Raw genomic sequence first — 25,770 nt, 5'->3', positions numbered from 1 at the left:
CACTTCATTTTAAGCACTTTAGACCCCCTAAATAGGAATTTATTGTTCTGGGCTTCTTCTGCTGTCTGCACAGAGCAATTTGCTCCTTAATCTACACCCAAGATGTGAATTACACTCCAAAATGCCTGTTTCTCTTTGAGGAATTGTGCTCCTCATAACTCCCCCAGGGCCTAAACTCCCCAATGTTTAGCTGGATCCCCAGCTCACCACACCGTTTCTCAAAGTATAAAAGTTGCCAGGCATACACTGTCTCTTCTACCCTAGTCTCTTCAAAGACGACCTACTGTTTAGCTGCCTGTCAATCATGCCTAGTGGCATGACTGACAGCTGTCCCCAGTGGCTCCGTGGAGCTGTGTTGTCAGAAACCACTCATGGTCCTACCTCACCAAACCCATTCAACCCCACTGCTCCTTCCCTCCCACAAAGCCCATATGGGAAGATTTGTGCCTAAGCCAAGCCATCGTACAACTTTGCATCCCTGCTGAGCTCCAAGAGGGAGCTCCGCTTGCTTCTGTCGAATGCCATATCGCAGTACAAGGGAGGAAGGCTGGTAGTGGAGGACGTCTGTCCTGCGGCTGGAGAGGCAGGATCGATACACGCTGCAAAAGGAGAGCCAGGCTTGGGGGAGTGAATGTCCTCCCAGCAGGGAGGCTGGCTGTGCACATGATTGAGTAAAAGCCTAGCAAATCCCTCAAATTATACCCTTGCTGCTGCAAGGAGAAAACAGAGGCTTGTCTGAAGCTGTAATTTGCACAGGAATAACAAGGTGGTTGTATTTATACCACATCCCGTGACTGAGTGCAGCTCATTCCCCACAGCTCCTGGTACGATCTAACACTTTCTCCCAAGACCTGGTCTGAGCCCCCTGAGTTTCCAAGACCACGCGAACCCTTCCCTAAGGTCACACTGAGTTTGTCAGCAGCAATACTTGCTAGCAGGGGGTAGTTAACGACAGAGATCTGAATCCTCAATCCAGTATGTTGTTGATGCTTTGAGTGGGGTGTTAATCATGCACTGATAACCCTGTCACCACCATGTCTTGGACACAGATATTTTTCTGTAGGACTGTCCCTGACAAGCCTTGCACACTGCAGCGTGTGCAGAGTGACACTGTGGCAATTTCTTCCAGCAATATAAAGTCCAAGATCTTCTTTCTATTTAGTTGCCCCATTATTTGCAGTTTCAGGTAAATCTGGAAGGAGCAAATTGGCAATGCTGGTGCTAAGAACAAGTGAAATGGCCTAGGAAAAATTACCAGCCCTTAAAACTTTGGCTATTCCTTGGACTGAATCAAATGCAAACCTTCCCTGGAGTCAGAAAATACCTTGGTTAAAGATCTCCCTGAAGCACCTCCCCAGTTGTCACTTCTCTACCCAGGACTGTGCTATTAAAGATACCCTTGCCCTCACTCTTTGTCTCTATTTATGCACATAAATACCAGGTTTAGGCTTCAGCAGGGCCAAGGACCTATATGTGGGTCATGCCTGTTTGTGTTCAGAGGGCTTTCCTTGGAAAGTCTTCGGCTGTGTCTCAGGAGGTTGGTAGGGTTCAAGCTCCCACTGCTGAGAATACTTTCAATATCNAAAAAAAAAAAAAAAAAAAAAAAAAAAAAAAAAAAGAGTGAAAAGTGAAAGAGAGAGCATTTGCCGCAAAGTTGCTTTGGGCATTTTCCAGGCTTGGCAGGAAGGACCCACGGACTCTTTCTGCCCACCCCCCCAACAGTTCCAAGGAGCTATTCTAATTAAAAGCCATGCAGACACCTTTTCATGTCTGGCCCTCCAGCCAGGCACTTCCTTGTGGTGACTTTGCTCGTGGTGGAGGGTGCTGCTGTTAACACTTCATTCTACCTGAAGTATATGAGGACGTAAGATAAGTGGAAATAATTTTCCGCTGAAGGACATAAATAAAATGTATGTAAACTGCCTGTCTCTGGACCATCTGGCTGCTGATAATACAATATTAATAACCACACTCAATTAAGCCGGGCGTCCCTTGGGGAGCAGGGTTTCAATTGGGCAATGTCACAAGAATTGATGTAATCCAAGTTCTGATGCCATCGATAGCAGCTGGCTTGGGAGACAGGGTGCCGAGGGGTTTCAAGGCACACTCCCCAGGCTTTCCAGGAGGGCAACTGCAATCAGCAGATGCTTTGCAGGGATCCTTGGTAGCTGAAGTGTTGAAGATGATTTGCCTGCAGATGCTTTGCAGGGATCCTTGGAAGCTGAAGTGTTAAAGATGATTTACCTGTGCTTTGCTGTCCCAGCTTTCCCAAGCTGGGGCACCAAAAGCCTTATGTCTTAAGAAAACCGAGAGAAAAAATGTACCGAGATGATGATGGGCACTCTGCATAGCACTGGAGGGGAGACTCAGGTAAAGAGGCAGGCAGCCAGAAAGGTTTGTTCACTCCCTGACACTGCCTGAGATGAAGAGGACACTTGCTGTGTAGATTGCCTGCTATGAGTGCAGACGTGCCCAGCAGTGGAGTCACAGCTGCTTTATAGAAGATACATTTTTTTCTTTCTGCCACCATTTGTAAAACCCTAAATCATTTTTTTGTTTCCTTTATGGGTTTTAAGGGGTTTAGATTGGTGACTTGATACAGTTTAGCAGGCAGAGAAGAAGCACACYAAGGAAGATCTTCTTTCCTGGTAAAGACATAATGTCACCTTCTCTCAGCACCCAGCAGCATCCCATACCCAGTCCAGCGGTGCTTTGGCACACATCCTATCCCCTCATAGGGCTCTCACCTGCCATCTAAAACTCTTCAGAGTTCCAAGAACCTCTTCTGCTGCAAAATGAATTTTAGGGTAGCTCTGGAAGATGTGTACCAAAGAAACYCTGGGAATGCTAAGGTGAGAGGCAGTGTAGGTGGCTGGCAGGGAAAGGTCCTGGAAAGTAGAGAAAGACTGGAAGGGCAAGTGAGAGCTCATGAGATGAACAAGAAGGGAGATGGATAAACTGGAGTAGTATTTTCAAAGGAAAGCCTTGGAAACAAGGGTGTTTGGATGGAGGGCTGGGGACTAGAAACCCTTAGGTTTGCACTGGAAAATATTACAGTGAGGGTAACCTGAAAAAAAGAATTTAGATCATGTCACACTGCAGTAAGGGATGAGGGAGGATTAAAATACTTTACACACTAGGCCACCCAAGATACCAACAAATATCCAGGATATATACATACGAGCAGGATAATATCCAGGTTTCCCGTCAAAACAATGTCMGTCCAACAGCAGCTCCTCAAAGTGGCTCTTTGGCTTATGAGGAATCACTCTGGGAAGTACCTCTTCTAGGAAGGACAGTGTTTTCTAGCTGAGCATYCCTCAGGGATTTTGCACATAGGCTCCAGGAGCAAATTTGTAGCACAAAAATATTCTCCATACCACCYGTCAGGCAAGCTCCTCAAAATCAGGGATACTTGCTATAAATTTGACATWAAAAAGTAGAGTAATTTAAAATTTAAGGGATGTTTAGCTAGGTGGGGCTAGGATTTCTTTTCTTCTTTTTCTCTTCTTTTTCATATTTCATGACAAATTTGAATTGGGATCCACTTGTCTGGAAAATTTATACTGTGAGAAAATTTGGGACTTTCAAATAATACCTCCTCCAGCAGCAAAAGCTCATTGTGGTTGACAAACAGTGTCACATATTGATTTTGCTCAAACTTTGGCATCTTGAGTTTTTACCAATTTTGACCCACTTGCAAAAGCACTGCAAAAACGTGAGGTTTCAAGGGGACAGGAAACCCCCTAAAGCAGAATGAATCAGGAAAATTGTCTCAGTAATACCGCAGGAAATGTGCAGTCATTTTAGCATAATTCTACATGCAACATTTCTAGTCATATTTCTGCCCATGGAGTTTCTTTGACGCAGTGGAGAAGTGGTGCCACAGTGCAAATGAGAGGTAGGAGCTGATACAACTGGCACCTATGGGCTGGGATAAAAACCCTCGCAACGCATTTGCCATGCAGCAACCTCAATCCCACCTCACAGACGGACTTTGCCTGAAAGCACTGGCATAACCCAGCCCTCGGCAGCGGCACACAGAGCTTCCTGTCAGTGAGGAGGCCTGAAGGTTTGTGTGCCAGCCTTGATTTGGCTGCTGACCTTGTGTAGGTTGGCCTTCTCCCTCTTGCCTAATTAGTCTGTAATTACACACTTCCGAACAGAGGTGCCATTCACAGTATGTGTGCATAGCARCTACCGCAAGGAAGCTCTGGGCCTGGCTGGAGCCTCTTGGTGCTGCTGGAATACAAAGCCCAGACTAATAATAAACAAGAAGAAACAAAAGAAGAAAACCAGCTCAGGTGAGTCTTCGCAGACTCCAATTTTTTCAATAATACCTTCCAAGAGAGCAGAAATATCTCCTGAACTCAGGCCAAAGAGCTGCTAAAAAGAATAAAAAAAAAATGCTTACATTGCAAAAATATTGTGTGGTTCATTTAACAATGGTTAAAGCAATTTAAAGCCATCCGTAGGATCACAGTGTGGGATTTGCTCTGGCTGATCAGACAAATAAGGCATAACGTTRTATCTCTCTGCCCTCAGAAGTTCAAACACTGGTGCTTCTTCAGAGAGGCCCTCACTGCTCCACCAAGAGCSTGGACTCATCCTGCGCAGTGCTCAGGGATAAGCATTTCCTTCCTGACCACCCCAGGCAATCTGCTGCYGTTCTGCTGGTACTCTAAAGCGTAAGATTGGATTAGGCTTTTCTCAGCTTGCATCCTTCCGAATGTAGTGTTGCCAATTTGTACATTTTTTATGCCAAGCCTTGTGATATTTAGAATTTTTCTTAGAGCATCCGTTCCTGGAATAAAATGATTACAGAAGAACCTCATCTTTGCCTCTGTTAAAAAAAGTAAATTCCTAGTCCACATTTTTACCGAAAGAGTTGAGACTAGAAAGGGAGTGCATGTGAGTGGGRGAAACTAAGAACCAACGACTTCTACCACCAAACTTTTATTGTTTTAAAGCTCTTGTGTGTCTTACGCAATGATCTTTGATCTCTGAGCATCTGGAATGGTTCTGATCAAATTTACCTTGGAAGTGCAGATAAATTTTCTACCAATCCTGTGCATTCAAAGAGGAACCTCATTTCTGGGAGCAATAACATAAGATCATCAAACTGATCCTCCTGCTTCTGACCAAGTCCAGCTAGTCCAGTGTCTTGCCCATGATACAGTGCTGCTTCCCCAGGTACCCTGCCAACCTCAATGATCTATCACTCAAGGGCACCCAGAGCCTTTGTCTTAGACCATGTCCTACCAGGGACTGATGGTTCAATGAGAGCTGTGCTTGAGGCACAGCCTTGCTGGACAGAGCTGGGTGACATTCCCCAAGCTGCTGAAGGCTCTTTGCTCTGGCTGTTCCAGGAGGGTAAGCACTGCCCAGAACTTGCCTTGGCTGCTTTACTGGAGGTGGTCTCCATGTAGTTATGAGGATGCTGAGCCACTGAGACAAGGTCTAWTTCTGGTGAAGTTATTTCAGCATTTCCTTTCAGATGCCCACTCTTTTTCCATCTCTCACCATTAAACAAAACACTCACTATCATTTCAAGACAAGCAGGTTTTTCCCTGAATCAGAATAAGCTGAGCTAGTTTCTGGGATTTAGTAGCACTGAGTTAGTACCTAAAGGATTCTAGTTAATCACTGCAAAATTTCCTCTCCAGACTCTGATACTGGTGTCTCGAGCTTCATTGCCRTGCAGCAAATGGACAACGGCAATCATGGAATCCCATCTGAAGATGGGTCTTGTTATTTTTGTACCAATTACAAGGTTACGGATCAGGCTAAAAGGTGTTTAATATCTTGTAATATTTAGACACACTTGGCTCCCACATTTATTGGGGCTGTTTGTAGCAACATGTAATATGCGCTCACTGKGGAAGTATGTGGCACTCACATAAAAAACTGCACAGATGTGTTGGGAACTGAGAAGGAAGCCAGACTAACCTGCAGAATGGGGAACAAGTGCTCCTGGCTGCCTAGAGGATAGCAGAAGAAGGGCAGACAGGGGAAGAAAAGAGATAAACTTTTACCTGCTGTGTTTTCTCTGCTCAGCTACATCTTACCTTTATACAGTGTTTTCTTTTGAGGTCTCAAAATCCCATTGCACAATATTGTAAAAATGTCATAAAATATTTTATTGCACCATATAACTGTATTGCTGCCAAGAGCCTTAACCCCTGAGCTGCCTCCTTCCTGTGGATGCCCAATGTATGACAAAAAGGGACTGAATCACTTAATTTTGTGGCTGCACTTTGAAGAGGTTGGAGTGGAGTTTAAGGGCTCAAATGTGACAGCGTCTGCATCACCACTTCAGAGCAGTTAGTCTGTAAGGCTCTTAGTAGCTAACTAAAGGCCTTCACATGCCTCTGTTCAGGGATTTTGACTCGATCAGAATTAGAGATGAGATCAGTCCTGCTATTGTCACTCTCTACCTTCTCCACTTGGAGCCAGTTCAGCAAATACCAATGGGAATGTGATCACTGGTGTGTAAGTACCCTGGCTGAGTCCCTCCATCTCATTTTATGCTGAAGCCATTAATAAGCCCTGAAAAGGACTTTTGGGAGCAGCTGGAATCAAACCAAAAACTAAGGGAGGTAAAGGGCCAGCTTTTACAGGGAGTCTGGGCAGGTGGCCTTGCATAAGCCCTTAGGATATTGATCTTAGCTTCCAGGCGGTAGAGCTTAGGAAGTCACTTGCCAGTATTTTGCCTCCTTTTCTTACTATGCAGTTGGAGATAACCATCTTCATTGACCTTCTGTGTAAAGCACTTGGAAATTTGTTGGTGAGAAGATCATAGTGTTAGTGTTTGCAAGACTCACAGTGGATCTTTTGAGCCAAAAGTCCTTCCCTTTTTCTGTTCTCCCAAATCAAGGAGCAAACCGGACAAGGACAATGTTAGAATAAGAGACTCCTCTTCCTCAAAACAGCCTCAGAGCAGTTTCAGAGGAAAAGCCTGACCCCTTGGAGCCTTGTTCAGGAAGCCCTGTTCTCCACAAGATTGTTATTTCTTTGGTTAGATCCTTGGTTTGAGAATCCTCACATACAGAGAGAATCTGAGTACACACCAGGATGGGCCAAGGAAATGACCACCTGGCTACCCCATCTCTGCCTTGAGAGACATTGTACTTAACTTGGGAAATATTTTGCATYAGCTGGAAAATTCCAGTGAGTTCGAGAGGCCGGAGGCCTCTCCATTTGCAGATGTTGGGTCTGTGCTTGCCAGGAACCAGATCTTGGCTTGAGTTTGTTATAAAGAAAGAGCAAAAATTAGCCAGCTGTTCTCAGTGGAGATTTTCATCTCTTTTTTCCCCCCTTTTAATCAAAGAAATAATAACTCCATGAAAGGGTCAGACAGAACTTATTATAGCCCAGAGGAAATTCGCCCTCCTCAGAGGCATAGATACCAATTAATTCTCACTTGCAGCCTATTTTGTGTGGTACTTCATGGGTGTATTAGCTCTCTACTGGTGCTCATACAGARGTGAATTTTCAACCTACTTGTAGCCCTGAAAGGCAAAATCCAAAATATCACTTCTTTTATCATTTCCAAGAACACAGTACAAGTGATACCACATTTTCTAACCTTTCTGGGCTGTAAATAGGCTAYGGTATTGAGTCATGGGCTAGAATAGTCCTTGGGAGAAACATTTATATCCTGTAATGAATCTCAGGACAACACTTGATTTGCAGGTTGCATTATTGACGATATCTCCCACCCTCTYCTAGCTCCTAAGAGAGCCTATGGTGCCCCATGTCCCAGAGACATGCTGCCAGTATTTTAATAAGGCACTCTTCTGAAACTTTCCCTTGCGTTTGTGCTAAATCTCCTAAACCAGAGGGCTATGAGCTGGCTCAAATCTGCTGGGAGGAATGCAAAGATCTGCTCATTTTCTCCTCTAGCTAAACAAAATGCTTTCCCATAAACATGAAGGAGGAAACCCCACTTGGCCTAGCTCCTCAGAAGAAGTGTCTTCACTGGGAATGTTTACATGTTGAAACCTAAACTAAATCAAACTGAAGTTTACAGCAGCGAGTACCCTGCTCGTGACCAGCACCCTGGGACCTTTGTATGCAGCACAGCACCATGTGCAGCCAAGGCTGAGCCTTGGCACCCAGCACTAGGTGCTGCCAGCCTTGGGCCAGCCTCACAGTAGGGCACATAGTAGGTGTAAAGTAGGTGCCTCAGGCACAGAGTAGGGTTAGAGAGGCCTGGGGAAGAGCTCTCRTTAGGTTTCCAGGAATGAAGTTCGTAAGTGGCTCCTACTGGAGCTTGGACTTCCATTGCTTTTGTGTAGCAATAACAGTGCTTAGAGAAGGAAGCAAGGCTCCAACTTGCTTTGTTTAGCATTTAAGAGTGGCCATCATACAACATCTTTCTCATGAATCCAGGGTAGCCAAGGTCCCACTGTCTCCTCTACTGGGAACTCAGAGCTTTTTGCGAGCTTCAGGGTTTGACTGGCAAGATCCTGGGTCCTGCCAAAGAAACCCAAGTGCCCACGTCTCTGTCTCTGACACATCTGGCAACACCATAGCCTCTTTTCCTTTGGATCACTAGACAGTCACTTTAAGAAAGATCAGTTAATTCCCAGCTTTGGGGTTGTTACCAGGGGGCACTCCAAGCATGGCTATGATGACATGGGYGTGTTTTGCAGTCTGGTCTTACCATTGTAGTGCTTCAGTTTGTCTGCTTGTGAATCAGAGATAATTGCACTGATCCTCCATGAGCAAATGTAACAGTGACTCTGGCTGGCAGKCACACGGTGATTTTTATTGCAAAGTCCTTTAGGATTATTTGGAGTTAAAGAAAACTAGATCAAGGGCAGAAATCCCTAAGGAGATACAGACATTACTGCTCAGAGCAACCATGCCTTTCTGGGGTCACTCTGGCCAGATGGTCAGATAGCTGGACTCCACCCCTGCAGACATCAGGACACTGCTGTATTTTTACCTGTTGTATGTTACACTGCTGTATTACCTTTGTGGTAATAACATTTCAAGTGCTTAGAGGGCAATACAGCACCAAGAGAGCCAAAGGCAACACGCCACACTCAGGGAATTAGCCAAACTATGACAACACTGATTCACGGAGCTGCGGAGGGCCACAGGTGAGCTGATTTGCCAAGATCCCACTCCCTGGTACCCAGAACACATAAAACCTCTCTTCTTCCAGAGGGGCATGCAAAAATGCTCTAAAATATACACAAAATGCTACTGTATTAATAAATAAGCCTTCCCCAGGCTTCAGGCAAATGCTAATATGCTGGCAGCTATCCTCTCCTGAAGCCTATATTCTTTTTTCCCTAAGCTGATAGGAAGGAAAACAGGAATATGAGTGAGATTTTTCAGGCTGCTCCACACCATATGAACCCTCCAGCCTTTTGCTGYTGGATTTTCTCTACCAGGGTGAATGATGTGACCAACAGGCAGCACTGTGTTCACTGAAGCCCCGGCACTCAGACAGTTACACCAGCAAAGCTGCAGTTCCCATATGGTCCCTTATATCGCAGGGTAGTGGTTTGACTGTACAAGTATGAAGCATAGCTGTACCAGAATAGCACACTGGGAGAGCTCTGCTAGTACTCCCACACCATTACTGCTAAGCCAAATGCAAACAAAATCTACTGAGCCTGGAGTCTTGGTTCCCAGTAACATTAAAGGGGACAGGCACCTGGACTTTAATGCATATCTACTGCTGAGACCTTCACATTACAGCTGGAAGATCTTTTGCAATGATGAATAGAGCTAACTGTGTTGCCTAGACCAGACCCTTCTGCAAGAGGACCCTTCTTTTTTAAAAGAAAGTTTACCTCCCTGACATATTAACAGCTCCTGCCACCCTCCAAACTGATAGGAAACTGCTCTGGTGTTAYAAGGATAAGAAATCACTGCTGTGCCTGGAGCAGTTAGGGCACACTGCGCTACACACTCTGCAAAGTGGCGAAAGCAGTGTAATCACTCTCAGTGTGACATGCCTGCAGCTGGGCAGTGTGCTGAGACCACTCTCTGCTCCTCGGATCAGCACACAGATCACAGACCCACACTGCGCATGCAGCCTGCTTATATATATGCAAACACACAGGCAAAATGAGACTGGCTGATATAAAGAGGCTCTAATCTCTAGCGGGAACAGGCACAAATCCATATGTAACACCATGTAAAAAGAGCACATGAATTCACCCAGCATGATTCAAGAGTCTTTTACATTCTCAGAAYGTACTACAGATGTGTTCGTACTCGCAAAGCAACATGATCAAAGTCACTGGACAAGGATGCATAGGTGGACTAATTAATTGCCTGATGAAGGGTTAATATATTTGCCACCGTTGCAGGTAGGCACTATCAGTGCAGAGGCTGTCATTTTTAGAAGTACATATGCAACTTAGGAGGACCAATTCTGTTAAAGGGGCTACGAATATATGCTTATATTCAACAGGAGCTTCTGAAAATCATCTCTGACCATGCAGTATAAGGGAACAGTATCCTCAACAGCGCTAGTCTGTGCTATGCTCATTCACAAATGAGGAGCACAGGACAGCAAGGGACATCTTTGGTACTGAGGTTCATTCCTTGCTCCTGCAAGCATGTGTCATACAACACCCTCMCCAGGAATAGCACAAATAAAGGCAAAAATAACAGCTATCTACTGTGCTGCACTTGAGCTGTGGTACACAGTGTCCTGTCACATCCTACAAAGATGCATATGCACACACTCCTGCAAGCACATCTGCTTACAAAAGCTAACACCTCTGCAGTCAGTGTATCAGCCACAAACATTTATGCATACGGCATAACTYGTAGGGATACCAGCTTCAACAGCTGAGCAAAAAGAAAAATCTGCTGTAGAAACACACGACCTCCTCCAGGCTAAACACCTATAGAGTCTGACATTGTAATCAATACCAAAGTTTCCATCTTCTTTTCCTGCAAAGTTTATTTATGAATTCTGGAGATTAAAGCAGAGTCCGATATGGGATGCATAGCACAACCCACACAGGTGAAACCAGATGGTAGCAGCTAACACAGGCAAACTGGAATGAGCAACACATAAATATAAATAAACTCAAGTTTTTAGTAATTCATCACAGATTCACATAGGCATAATAAGGGAGAGATCATCAAGGAGAGGTTAAAGCAACATAGTATTTGTTCCTTGCTGCTAACCACTATGAAATAGTAYGGATTTAGTCTCTTTGGTTCTTTATTTCCTCTCCAGAGGTCTTGCCACACAGAAGCAAAGCTGATCATAGGTGATTTTGAGCTTGTGAATTAAAACCTGCTCTCTGATCGAAACATCACTGTATCTTGTTCTCTCTCCGTCTTGATCTCTAGTCATATTGATGCTGCGGTAAGACAGAACATGCATGAGTCCTTCAGTAAGMGGTTGCATCTTCTCTTCAGCCTGGTGCCACACTGGTAGTGAGCAGTTCCCATCTTCTATCATGCAAAGKGAAATGATTAAAAGAGAATTACTGGAATCCCCCACATCTCCATCAGAGAACAGGCTTGGTCATTTGGAAAGTACGTAATGAACACCATTTGTTAATGTCACTGCTAAGTGATGAATTTTTTAATCATTAACATACCAGGCCTATTTCCTCTTCATTTCCAAGTTTGTTTTGGAACCTGTTAATTTAATTAAATCTCTACTGTTGAGGATCCATTAAAGGTGACCAACCGTGAAAGATACCTGGTGTGTGGCACCAGACAATTAAAGTGAATGAGAGGAGGCTTGGGGAAGAGAGGAGCAGGTCCCAGCAGACCCCCGACTGGAAGCTGGCACAACGTGGACCCTCATTTCCAGAAGACACCGCTTACTTCCCTGACAGTCACTTCACTTCACAGTCATGGGATGTGCCTGTGGCTGTGGTTTAGCTCAGCAGTAGCTAAACTGATGCAAGGGTTAATACAGGTCTACTAGTTTTAATTTAAAATACTGTCATTTTAGTAGATTTAGTAGAAGGGAACTAGCTGAATCTGGGGGGAATTTAATTCAAGAGGATTGTTTACCTAAGGGCCAGGTTCAACAGGCTAGTCCTGCTTGATAGCCCCAATTCCCATGTCACGTGAGAGATAAAAGAAAGAAGTCATGGGTCTACTTGGTCTTACGCTGTGGTATACCATGGTAATACCTGGCTTTACGGAGTTTGCCATCGTTCATGCTATTCTAGAATAAGGCTCACAAATGGGACTCGCCTGGTCACATATGGCCACCTACCCCCAGCAGACATCTACAGCACAGCACCAGCTTCAGTTTCTGGCTCAGGGAGGCAGAGATGGTGCCAAGTCCCCCACAACACATTGGGGCAGGCACACAGCTGCTCCAAGGACTGAGCCTTGACAGAACTTCTGGCACTAATATAATCTTGAGGYAACTACTCCAAGGGCAGGCTAGGTGAAATGACCCTACTGCAGCATTGAGACCTGGTGCACATCTGTATGTCTCTGCAAAAGGCATTACAGAAGCGGGAGATATTTTAACACCTTGCACAGTATAATCCAGTCCTCTGGAGTCCTAGCACAATGTTCTGAAAATGCACCTGTAAGTTTTAAATATATTTCTTTGCAGTCTCTTTGTTTTATATGAAAGATTATTAAGCGTCTTGCTATACACCACGGATTTTTTGTCTTTTCTGTCTAAAGGAAATACATCTGGAATAAACGAGAAGTGTTCTGCTTTCTTTGGGCATCTCCATGCAAGGGTCAGGAGAACAGCAGAGGGGAAGAGAAGGCATCAGACATAGCCTGCTGCTGAATTCTCTTTTCCTCTCTGTCCTGACCACGTATTCTTCCAACCACCTGCTGCTTCGAGGCACATCATTGTTAGCAAAAGTCTGAAAGCACTGTGCTCCCAAACCTAGGCTCATATGCTTTACTTCTTGTAAGGAGTGAAGTGTTCACCTTATAGACAGCATCTATGCCTCCCAGGAATTCACACTTGTTTGATCTGATTTGCTTTTCAGAAGTGATTTCATCTGTGCCATGACACAGAGACCGGCGCTGCTGGTTCGGACTCAGTGAAATTTCCCTTCAAAGCCCTGTGAGGGACTGATGGCCTTTGGGTCACGCATGTCCAGCTCATACTTGTACCTCTAGCTCAAACAAGGGCTCCGTTTGTTGAGCCAACAGCAGCAGTGGCCTAGGGATGCTGCTCCTCCGGGTCTTCCACTCAGAGCAGTGCTTTGATCTGTGCATTTCAGCAGAACACAGTCTAATTTGCTCAACAGCTTTTGTGGAGAAAGGGAACACTTCTGCACTGCTTTCTCATCAAGTAGGCCTGTGGGTGATTTTAGTGAGTCACCGACTGGTGCCTTCATCTTTTTTACTGAAGAGGATCTCACCCTGAGTTTCCATCTATCTTAAACCAGTTCTGCCAAAGACACAGAGGGAGGCTGCACGGCTAGATGGGGTGCTCTCCAGCACTCCCATGAGGTGTTCAGCACTCCCAAAGAGGTGATTAAGGTGCTGGGACAAAGACTGTACTAAGGCATTGGGTGTAATGTAAATGTTGTATGCACTGATTATGCAGCTAAGATAAGAGAGAGAAAATCCACTTTCAGATCTGGTGTCCTATGCAGAAGRAAGGAGGAGAGTGTGCCAAGTCATGGGGAAGGACAGAGGAGCAAGGGAGCAGAGAAGGTCCTGACCCTACAGGAGAAGTGAGAGAGCAGAGAGGCACTTGGCCTGCCAATATCCCAGGGAAGATATCCAGGGGAAGAGCCAGGGATGCAAACCCCAACGGCGTGCAGCCTACTCTGATGTGTCATCCCAGGAAGATACTTACAGTTCTCTTTCTTCTTTTCCCCTCAATACTTTTTGGCAAAATTATTYCTTTGGGCAATTAGAAATCATCCCAATGAAGTTAGTAAGCAATGAGATGTGGTTTGTGCTGCTGCAAGACAATGTTAAGCAATGAAATCACATACCAATCATCACATACCTTGCTTTAAAAAAATCTGTTCTGCAGAGCCAAAGGTCCACACAAAGCCACTGGACAGTGCTTTCTTTGATCACATCCTAAGTTCAGTAACTACTTCACTATTTCTCAGAAAAAGTGGATAAGAGCTGAGCTATAACTGTATCTGAGGTCACTTTCTGTGGTTCTTAGCCTTGAGCTATGTTGAATTATGTGATGAACTCAGGGCAGACGAGGTATGTGAGATGTGTCCTTCCTACCTACTTGAGTGAGAGGTKGGAAAGCACTGGGTGTGCTAAGGTGGTGCCTGGGTGTTAAGGTGGTGCCATGGATGGCCATGATATGGCAGCCTAAAAGTATCCTCCAGAATGGACCAGACGGCCAACACAACTATAAAGTGGCAGTATGCCTGGTTTTGGAGGGACAGGCAAAGAAAGAGACTTTTTGTTAGCTTGTAAAAACAGGTCAGCTTCCCGCCTAGMAGAAATGAGTGTGGTTGTGCTGACTCCAGGGCAGTGCACCCTCTTTGCACTAGTCGTGGATTTGGCCAAGTTGCCTCAGGAAGTTAAGATGGATCCAGAATGAAAATGTAAATAGATGCTTTAAAAAGCCCTGGAATGTATACAAGCTTCATTAGGAATCCAGGGAGCAGCTGCTGTTTTTCTCTTTGGCCCTCTGCTGAACATAGACATGCACATTTTGTTGGTCGTAAATGTTTAGAGAAAACAGTTACAATTAGTCTGTTGGAGGACCATTTTATATCAGCTGGGCACTTGTCGGAGAACTGTGTCGCTGATGTGCTGCACACATACAGTCCAGACGAGGAAAATCTTTATCCCAGAGCATGCTAGAMAATTTCTTTTGCACGCTGGTATTTCAACATAGGATACAAAGACTAAATACAAATAAGCCATTGAAATTATCGCTCTTACCACTAGCAAGAGCATCCCTAAGCTAGTTATGAATTCATTGATCATCCCTCACTGCTGGTCCAGTGTCAGTAGAACTGGTCCCACAGGCAGCAACTGTAGCCCTTACACTGACTTGTAGTTGCTTGGATTCAACAGCTTTCCCTATGTGGCTAGCAGAAAGCAGAAGTGGGCTGAAAACAAAATCTTTGGGTTCARACAGCCTTGGATGCTGCTGCAAAAATCTCTGCTTCTAACCCCTTCAGCGATTATTAGGGAGGATCTGAGGATTCATTTTAGTTTAGAAAGTCAAAGAAACTAATCAGCCAGCTAAGGATAATATAGAAATTTAATCTAGGGGGATATGAAGGAAGGAAAGTCATGGGCTGATCTACATAAAGGTAATGAAGAAAGCCATGCACCTCTTTCGCCCTGCCTTAGACTCCTGTCTCCTGTGTCGTTCCATTGACTATAGATGGAGCATCATGTACCTTGCTTAGACTTAAAATATGCCTGAAAGTAGATGAGATCATCTCATCCAAAGCATTCAGAGGAGCTGAGGATGTGATTTTGGGGATCAAAGGAAGAGAAATGAGAGATGTAAGAAAATAGAGAGTGGGTTGGGAGCATGCAGGAAAAGAAGCAGAGAAGACACTAGGAGCTTTTGTAGATAAAAGCTGAAAAACTGTGTGGYCCTCCCTTTGCCCTGGGAGCAAGTCTCTACCTTTCCACCTAGAAAAGCAGAAGGCACTTCAGCCCTTTTGGCTGAGGCTTTTAGCCAAGGGCTTTGCTCACATCTCCTCCTGACCATGGCTGGGCTTGGAGCTCTCTTCCAGCTGGGTCAAAGTTAGGCACAACAGAAAACAAACATGTCCTAATTGCAAGTGGCATCTCCTGCTGCGGGTGGTCCTCCGGCCACAGAAGCACGACATTGTTTGGGAGCCCTGCTGCATGGCAGGCGGGCAGGGTAGAGGGGGCAGCGTGTCTCTGCCTCTGCCAGGGGTTTTCGTCCTGCTGTTGGGTAATAAGAGCTTAATGCAAAAAAAAAAAAAAAAAAAAGGACGCATTGGGCTGTGCAGCAATCAGCCAGTATCTGCTGGAATATTCATCATTAAAGGTACACAACTGGCTACCAGAGAACAAAATCCCCATCTCTCCCACCATCCCTCCCAGTACAGTTTTGGTGCTGGGCCAGGCTGTTGCAATTGTTGTTTTGATGGATTCTGATTCAAAACAAGCCTTCAGTCAGTAATGAGGCTTGTTCAAATTGCCTGGGACTCCATTTGTTCGCCTTTCAATTAACGCTTTCAGAAGAAGAATGCAAATTATTTCCCAAACCAGGGGATGAAGAGGGGGTGGGGTATGGAAATAGTGTTGATCAGGGGAGAGAGGGTGACTGGTTCATCAAAAGGAGGGATGAACCTTCAGCTCTTTGCATCCAATTCAGCTTTACCATTTGGATTGTAAAACAGTTTAATGGTGACTGCAAGTTAGTTCGGAATTAATAACCTTTAACAGTGTGTCTTTAATGAGCAAGGTTATGGCAAATTCTAACCCCATCAAGCTACATTATAGTGGTGTTCATCGGTCATTAACTACATGTACTGAGTGCTGCTCCCTGGGTAGCAGCTCTCTTCCAGCCTGGTCCTCTGCATAGAGAAAGGGGGGAGGCAGAAAGCTGCTTGTTGGGACAATTAGGTGACATCTAGTGGCACTGTGTTGCCCTGGATGTGTCAGCAGAGAGTCTGACTAGTCCTGATATGTAAGTGGGTCACAAGAGGAATTTTTGTCTGGTTAGACAAGGTCTGAAAAATGCTAAAGTTTTTCCTTAGCTGGCATTCAATTTGGAGCAAATTGTCATAAATCAGTGCATTTCCGTGGAGAGCAATGCAGCCACTCTGATACTGAATCTACACCCATTGCACCATTCACATGCTGTTTCCTACGTGCTACAGCCAATTCCTCTCTATTTCAGTGGGTGAAGTTTATATCCATGCAAAAGGCACCTCAAGATTATCACCCATAAGTTATATTTGTTCCAAGGCAGAGCCGCACTGTGATGGAGCTGACCAAACATATTTTTAGTATAAGAAGACACCTTGAAATGTTTTTACACATTTTACTTCATAGATGGCTGCGTTCAGATGAAACATGTGTCCCCTTTCTCACATTTTCACTCATTTCAGGTTCTTTTTTTCCAAACCTCCTTCTCTTCCCCCCCTCCTTTTTTTTTTTTTTTTTCCTTTTCAATATTAAAAGCGAGAAAAAAAAAGACATGGAAATATGGAGAAAAGCTGAAAAAGAAAGAAATGTTCCTGAAAAAGCAAATGCAAACAGAAAGCATTTCCCCCCCACCAAAGACGTCAGAAAACCTTCCCTCTTCCAAGCCTACAGTAAGAGTCATTTCAGTCTTCTTCAAACTTAACGTAAAGGAGCAGAACAGACCTGGGTTCCTACTGTGTGGGGCACTAGGAAGGCAAACGTGGTGTGGGGTGTACAGCTGGGATGGTGAGATGACAGCACGTGGAAAAGGGGAACAAGCAGGGCTCAGCCCCACAAACAGACCCCAGGGACAAAAAAAAAAAAAAAAAAAAAAAAGAGGTTTTGAAAGAAAAGAGACACAATTTTGCTTCTAGAGTAAAAGATAAAGGAGCGTAAACGACTCACAGTTGGTTCAGTTCTAAAAACTGACTCTCTTTGAAGGAAAAGAAAAAGAACTCTCTTTGGGATTTTTTTAAGTTTCTGCTCAGAGCTTTACTTCAGAAATGTTCTCTGCACTCTGTACTAGATGGTCATTTTCTAATTGGGAAAAACATTTTTCGTTTTTGTTCCCCCCAAAATGAAGGCTCAGTTCTCCTGGATAATTTAACTTCCTATAAAATATTAAGAATTAAGACCTAATGGAAAAAAAATAAATATTTTATAGCTTTGAAAAGCTCCCAAACTCCAGCATGGAGAGCTGTTAGATACTGCTGTTTTTCTTCAGGAAAAAAGAAAAAAATCTTACTGTTTGGAAAAAATCATAACTAATTTATTTATACCCCCAGTGGTTGTGGGCAGCAGACTGTGATGAGAGGAGGGGTGGGAGCTGGGTAGTTTCAGGAAAAAAAAAAACTAAAAAAAAAAAAAAGGGAGTTTTGCCCTCTTAAAAATATAAAATGTTAAGCAGTCTCTATGGAAACTTTTGCTAGACAACGCACTTTTAAAAATGGAGATCCTGTGAAAGACCAGCTCTGCCCCTTGTCAGTAAGATGTGCAAAAGGGGTCAGACTTCTTGTGACACCAAGCTGAGCGCTGGACCCAGGCCAGGAGAGCCTAGGAGCTGGACAGCTGCTCCSTGCATGGTGCCTGGCATCACTGGCTCTTGGGACAGTGAGAAGGTGGTGGTGGAGATATGATGTTGGAGCCTTTTTTCCCCCATCCCAGTCCTTCAGCTGCCATGGGGAGAGCCAGGTCTATCAAAGCAACTGCTCAGACACATCTGATTTAAGAACTTACCTGTTCTTAAGTTCCCTCTCCCTGGAGTCCCTCAAGAGAGACAGGCCCTTCCAGAAGGCAATACTACCAACTAAGATGGGAATTAGGTGTTAGTGACACCCATGTCTCCCGGCTGGGGACAAGGAGCCAAGGGTACAGACCCTTGCCTTGGGCACCCCAGGGAAAGGCCTGCAGCTGGGAGATGTGAATTCATCCATATGCACTTGGGCATAAAGAAAGATACAGAGATGTTTCCTTGCTTGAAGAYGTTTGGGCTGTTTGGAGTTTTCTTACAGATTTTAAAGAAATGAAGAAAATGTAGATATTGTGAAAAATTCCTCTCCTGCACCATTTCTGGCTAATGCCATCACTGGCTTTCACTGCTTAACTTTACAGGCTGGAAAGGGGAGCTGGTCCAAGCAATGACAGCATCAGGGAGAGGTCAAGAAAAGTTTAAGAATTGCTGCAACTAGGACTAGCCCATTTTGCTTTCTATCTAGTTAGTCAGGGTTTCTACAGAGATGCATATGAACCCATTTCCTGCAAGAGAAATTTTAACTGTATTAGGAACCCAGGTTTTGACAGATCRTCCTATAAGAAGGATGCCTCTTCACTGGCCCTTAATAACTTTTCTGTGCTATGACATCTGACTGATAGATGGCAACAYGGAAACCCTGAGAGAGAAAAGTGAAGGATATTTGTATTATCTGAAGACATGTTCAGTAGATCAGATTTTTTTTTTAATTATTATTTTGAATCTCTATTCAGAGAGGGTTGGTTATAAAGGGGAAAACTGTTAGGCTCATTATCCTTTAATTATTGAAGTGAATGATTTGGGTAAAATGGAGGAAACCAAAAACATAGAGATTATATTCCAGTCCATTAGGCAACCTTAGATTTTTTTGACATATCTGTGAGGCTGACAGGAGTATTTTTTAATTTATTCTATCATCTGTGGACATAGAGAATTGTGCCATTATGGAAAGGACTTTTCAAAAGCTAGATATTTTATCTGCCTGTTTTGTTCTTTTTAGCAGTAATCACTCCATGCCTCTACCTCTGAGCTGCTGGATTCTCTTTTAGTTGGGAAATATTTTTTAAAAATTATAAGGTTGGCCTTTGAAAAGTCTTTCTGACTGCTCCCTCCACTGCTGATCATACCTTACCTCTYCAGAAAAGTAAAGTGAAAAAAAAAGAAAAAGAATTTTCATTGTGTTTTGAAATTGCTCAAAAAACCCAATAGCCTGTGAAAAATAACGATGTTTCACCAAAAAATAAATTAGTACTGTAAAAATGTCCCAGATGAAGAACCTGGATGCATTTCAAGGGGTGACTGTGCACTACATTGAAGCCAGGTGAAGTATATCCACACCATCCCTGATGTCATTGCGACCTGCTTCTGACCTTTTGGTGAAGGAGCTGCAGCCCTAGTTGTGCTCTATCATCTCCCTATCCCTAGGATTAGGAGCATGATATTCAACCAAAATCTTTGTTGCTGTAAATCAGCTGATGTTTTCCTTGTCTTCCTGCAGCACATAAGGAAGCAGCAGGCCAGTGACCTCCTACAACACCTTGCTGTTCCTGTGTCACCTCTCACGTCGCTCCTTTCTAGCTTGAACATATCCATGCTTCTTGGCTGCTCTTCACCATCACCCTTTCTATCCATCACATCACTCTCAGTACTGACCTCCAGGCTCTAACTTGTTTGAGTCTTTTTTTGACTGTATCATATTCAGAGTGGGACACAGGATTTTGGACAGGATCTCAACTGTGCTAAGAATGCAAAGGAATTATCTTCAGCATGATATTCCTGTTCACACATCCCAGAATGAGATTTGACTGAGAAGCAGCATTATATTGTAATATCGATTCATATTTAGCTTGCAATCCGTTTTTATGCTACTCTGTTCTTCAGTCAATTATTCTGATGTTGTGCATTTATATTCTTCTTATGTGTACCATTTTATAGTTTTCTTTACTGAATGTTACATTGCTAGGTTACTAATCAGGTGTGTGGTTTGTTAAGATCATTTTTGCTTTCTGATACGTTTTTGTCACCCAAGYGTATGTCCTAATTACATCTTTCAGAGAGTGATTTCCTCTAGACAGCATTGTCCTAAGTTATGAAAACATCATGCAAATGTTGTCAAAAATCTCCTTACTCAAAAGACATCACTTGCCTCTTATTCCAAAGGAGGAAAATAATTTGACGTGCCAGCATGCATTCAGGTATAGCTGAGCTTTCTGTGGGAGGTGTAGGAGTTGTTATGTTGTTTTGGATGGTTTTTTTTTTTTTTTTGCACAAAGCACTATTCTTTAGTAGACCTACTCCACTAAAGTAGAAAAGTTGGGATAACTCAATAGACTTAATACACTGATGAGTTTGTCCAATGCAGACAAGATTGAAAAATGTCTTAAATAGAGGCGTTCTTGGTAAAATTCAGCTGGCTGCTGAGTCAGAAATTCAAATATCAGGAAGTTTTCAGCAAATCTCTTCAATCACTCTCTCCCTATAGCCCCTTCTGTTCCTCTCCAAAAACCACGAAGTTTGATATGTATCTCATATGAAACCTAGCTTACATGCTCTTTTCTAAGAGAGATTTGTTTAACTTCATCAGTCGTACTGCTGTTTTTCAGACATTCCCTTTTTCTAAGTGGCTTAGATAAAGGAGTTGAGTAACAAATATAACATGGTTGTATCTGTTGTTACCTCAAAGTATATATTGCTCATTCTCAGTCTTATTTCCCTTTTTTTCTTCTTTATCTGCAGGGTAGTATCTTCCTTACTTCTGTTCATTACTTCYTATATCGTTATTCTTAACTTGCATATATATATTTGTAAGATTTTTTCGTGCGTAGTCTGACTCAAATTCAGTTTGAAGCAATTTTATTTTGTCTTTGGAAACCTATGAAAGATTTCTGAAAGCCAAACCTGTCCCTTGTTAGTTGTATTACTGACAGATCAAACATAATGATACTATAAATAAAACCTGATCTTAACAACTCTGATGGGCAGCTGAGGATTGAAAATTTGCAAAGTAAAGTATCTCAGTAATAATTATTTTCAAATAATGTGTTTCCTTTTTGCTCAAGGTGACGGAGGGGCAGACTGCTACTCGGGGTTACTGTACCACTGAGCCTGTGAAAATTCAAGCTAAGAATAAAGGTTGTGTCTCCGTATAGACACGATACAATGTTCATGGAATTTTGTTTCTAACAGCAGTAAATCATGTTCTTCAATCTTAACAAGTACTTTACAAAGCAAATTCTTAAAAAATATGATGGACCAGCTCCAAAAGTTGTGAAAGAACCTTTAGTTTCCCTTGTGCTAGTAAACCACTGTAAAAATATATACAGAGTTGAGACAAAGTTGACAATTTTTTCCTAACAAGCAAAGAAAACATGCTGCAGTCAAATCCAGCAATGAGAAATACAGAGGTTTCAGATCTGATCCACAGTTGATAAATTAAAATATTTAAGAGACTAGTTTTTGATAGTTAGTGTCCTTGTGATGCAGATCTCCAAACAGTCTCTCTTCTCCTTTCCCACTCGTTCCTCCCATAAGAAGGTACAAACTTTTGAGATCTATTTTTACATAGGAAAATTAGGATGACAACACAGTTTGCAGTTGATCCTCATCATAGAGAATTGACAGCAAGTCCCCCAGAATACCTGTTGAAACACTGCAGGCTCCAAATTTGGGTGCAAACTACTGATGGAAGCATTTGACCTTCTTCTTGAAAGAACTGGGCGATTCTTGAGGATCTTTCAAATAATGTCAGTCTGTCAGTTTTCAGACTCTTTAATTTTTTCCAGCTGTAAATCAATCATCTTATTAACTCTTCTCTAGAGTCTCCCACCAAGTTATCTGGGACTGGCAGGTTGACGTTTTTGCAGAGTCTTGAGAATAAAGTTTCTCTTGTGCACTGCTGTGATGTCATGAGCACTCACTCCTGGCTTTAAGTGATCCTCTTTCACAAAAGCCTCCTTCTTTACTCCTAGCAATTATTCAGCTATTAAAGCATATTACGTTAGGTTTCTTATTTTAAGAGTGATATCACTCCCTGCTTTAATGTCTAGCTGATGGAGCAATTTGCACTAACTTCCCCTGACACCATGTTAGTGATTGAGTCCTTAGGTTATGTTGCTGCCTGCATAAAGCTGCTATTGATGTGATCTACATGTGGAGAAGGCAGAGAGGCTGTGACATTTAAATGTATAAATGTGCAATATTATGTATACCCTCCTATGAAACAGGATTACCAGAGCCACCATTGAGCCATACTCGACTAATCCTTATCCCTTCCCTGCAGGCTCCTTGGTTTCTTAACAGGATGAAGCTCATGAGAGCAAGGTGTTTGTGTGCAAAACCATGTGGCTGATGTGTGTGAATGTCTCCTCTCCACTTCTGAGTGTATCAGCTGTGTCAGACTGGACTGAGACACTGCTGCCTCAGGTTTGCAGCTCCTACTGATTCTGCAGAACTTGATAGATGGATAGGAGAGGAAATCATGCAGATGTCCCCACTGAGGAAACAGCTAGCAACAGGAGCTTGGCCCTCCTAGCAGCGAGTTGCCATGGAAGAGAGGCTCCASAGAAAGCTTCACTTGGATACAGCACTTCCTTATGCACCAAAATGTGTATACATAACTTGTCTGCCTCCAGTCCATGATCMTCTAAACTGCATTTGGGAAACTTCATCCTGGAGCAGACCCAGAACAAAGTGAACTCCAGGTCTGTGGGGATGCTGGAGCAGAGCAGAGGGTGACATGTGCCAGGGCCTGCACCCTCACGCCTACTGAGGGACCTGTAGAGGCCAGAGACTGCTGGAGGCCATCTGTCTTCAACAAGACAAAGGAAACTAAATATCCTAATTCCTAGTATTCAAAAGATTAGCTGCTGACATCCCCCCCCCCCACACACACACCTTTAGTACACTCACCCTTTCTCCCTCTCTGGAAACTTGATTTTCTCCTCACTTTTGACATGTCAGTTGCTGGCTTTCATCTTCCTTCAAATGATTCTTTCTTTCTCCCTTTTGCCCTAATGTAACCAGGGGTGACTGCAGCTTCTAGAGCTAAACCTGGGCTAGTGTGGGGACCAGAGTGATGCCGGCACAAGGCTCAGCTCCTGCTAGGMATGTGGGCACCTCTGCAGGCTCACAGCTGGACGCTGGGTTTGTAGCACCTCCTGAGCTCTGTTCCTGCTGTCTAAGCTAAGTGGTTTACAGCTAGCTCAGGCACATGTGCATAACCTACAGCCCTCTCTGACTACACTACTGGCTTGACCTGTGTTTGTCAACTCTCAAGACTGCCCCACTGCTTGTTGCAAGTCAGACACTTTCATCCAACAGTGACCAAGGAACTCTGTGGAAAAAGGCATCTGGAATTTGRCCCTAAAGTCAGAACAGGTATAACAAATTGAGAAAATAAAACCAAATTCTACAACATTTCAGATCAAAAAGATTGAAATAAAAATGCCCAGGTAATGTTCAAATGAAACCCTTGTTTGGAACRAAGATTTTTTTTTTTAATCCAATAATGGAAAAAAACAAAATCTGCTTCTGTTCTCCCAMTTCAGARCTAAAAGAATGGCTATAGCCTCAGAATTTCACCAGGAAGTACTGACTGCAGTTAATCCTCAGTTTCCATTTTTGTCTCTGATTTGGGAGTAGCAAAGGAAAAAGGCTGAGGCAGGAGAGCTCCTTGCCCCTTCCACCTCTCAGGATCCCATGAGGAACCTTGTAGCAAGACCCACAGTAAGGCAATGCAAGCTTGCTTTAGAGGTGGATGATGGGACTGACMCTGCAGAGGCAGCCTCAGGGGCTGGGTGGCATCCAGCCACCTTGAAGCCTCTGCACACATGTGCACATTTGTGCATACACCCTCATCCCAACTGGAGCACACTGCTCATCAGGTGCACCCCAGTGGCAGCACACAGATGGTACCTGCTCCAGCCCCAGTGAGCTGGCAGGCACCCTGACCACAAAACCTGYGGGGCAGCTAGAGCCCTTTCCTGGTGGGGGAAAGGGAGGCCTGGCAGCCTTGCGTTGCTCATGGTGTCTCTTTACAGGTGCCCATAGTGTCAAGCTCCAGCTCTGGTTTCTTTGCAGGTGGTCCACTCCTCAGGAGGCACAGGTACATGGAAACCTTGCTATTTATAGGTTTGCTTAATTCCCCAGTTCTACTCTGTATTAACCATAACCAAGCAAAATGTGCAGCAATCTGTTATTACTGCTACATCCTGCATGCAAGGTGTGGAGCTCAGCGTCAGCTGAAGGGCTTYTCACTGACAAATGCCTATCATCTGGCGTGGCAAGCAGTGTTTCTGGTTTAAAGAGCCAGTGAGGGCTTAAAAGTTGTTTTCATGACCTGATGTAAATGTCACATGCATTCAGCAATGCTGATGGTGTGATTCTGAACATATCATGACATAACCAGGGAGCAAAACACTTAATAAATTGAAGGCAAGTGCCCACTACACAATGCACATTTTCCAGTCTCTCTCACAAGCCTGAGTTTGTGAGCTGATCAGAGCAACACCATCAGTGTAAGTTCATCATTACTATCTTGTCTGGTTGTAATTAAGAATTACTGCTATTGACATCATTGTTCAAAGTGCTTGGTGTACTAGTGTATGCAAAATAGTCAGTGTTCAAAGACTTAGTGCACTGAAATTTTCCCAGCAGACTGAAAATAACTGAAGCAAGAGAGAAACAGAGCCTTTTMAAAAAGCTGATTCATCCAGGCCTAAAACATTTGGGATGAATTGCTCTCTGGAGCTCCGTTTTCTCTTCAGTAACTGTGTGAACTGAAATGACTAACTTAGGCAATTAGCAAAGATAAATCTTAAGTTAGGTGAGATTAATTCAACATGAAGTGTTAATACTGTGCTTGTAGTAAGTACATTCTTCATACGCTGCTGAGGGTAATGTCAAGGTAGCTGGCGGTCACTTGGAAGGGAAATACAGGGATGCATATGTGGTGTCTCACACCCTAGGGCAAGATTACAGGGTATGAGATATGGGGCAGTGCCTCTGCTAAGCTGCATGGGCCAGTTTGGGTCCCAGCAATGCAGAATCGGTTTTATAGGACCATTTTTTTTTTTTCAGAGTATCTTGGCATGCAGCAGGATAGCGGAGGGAAGACCTGAAACTTACAGGTCTCCTTCAAGTAAGTAACTGAGACGAAAATGCATTAAAAGTTATGAAACACTTGGACAACAAACTGAGGCATCTAGTCAGAAAGACTGCACTGGGAAATCAGTCATCTCAGATTTCTATGGGAAACGGAGCAGAAGCAGCAGAACAGATTATGAAACCTGGGAAGGCCTTAGTTAGAGTTGCACCTAAAAGAAGACCAGAGAAGAAATCACAAAAGGGGGAAAGGGTTCATAAGGGMGACAGGCAAAGAAAAGCTTGAGAAGCTACAAGATGGGTTGAAGCGAGATTTAGGCAACAAGAAGTTG

This window comes from Rhea americana, unplaced genomic scaffold (genome assembly GCF_003343005.1).
Source record: "Rhea americana isolate MKP2758 unplaced genomic scaffold, rheAme1 scaffold_138, whole genome shotgun sequence".
Classification (NCBI taxonomy): Eukaryota; Metazoa; Chordata; class Aves; order Rheiformes; family Rheidae; genus Rhea; species Rhea americana.
The sequence above is the reverse complement of the archived record's forward strand: the minus strand, read 5'-3'. Positions refer to the sequence as shown.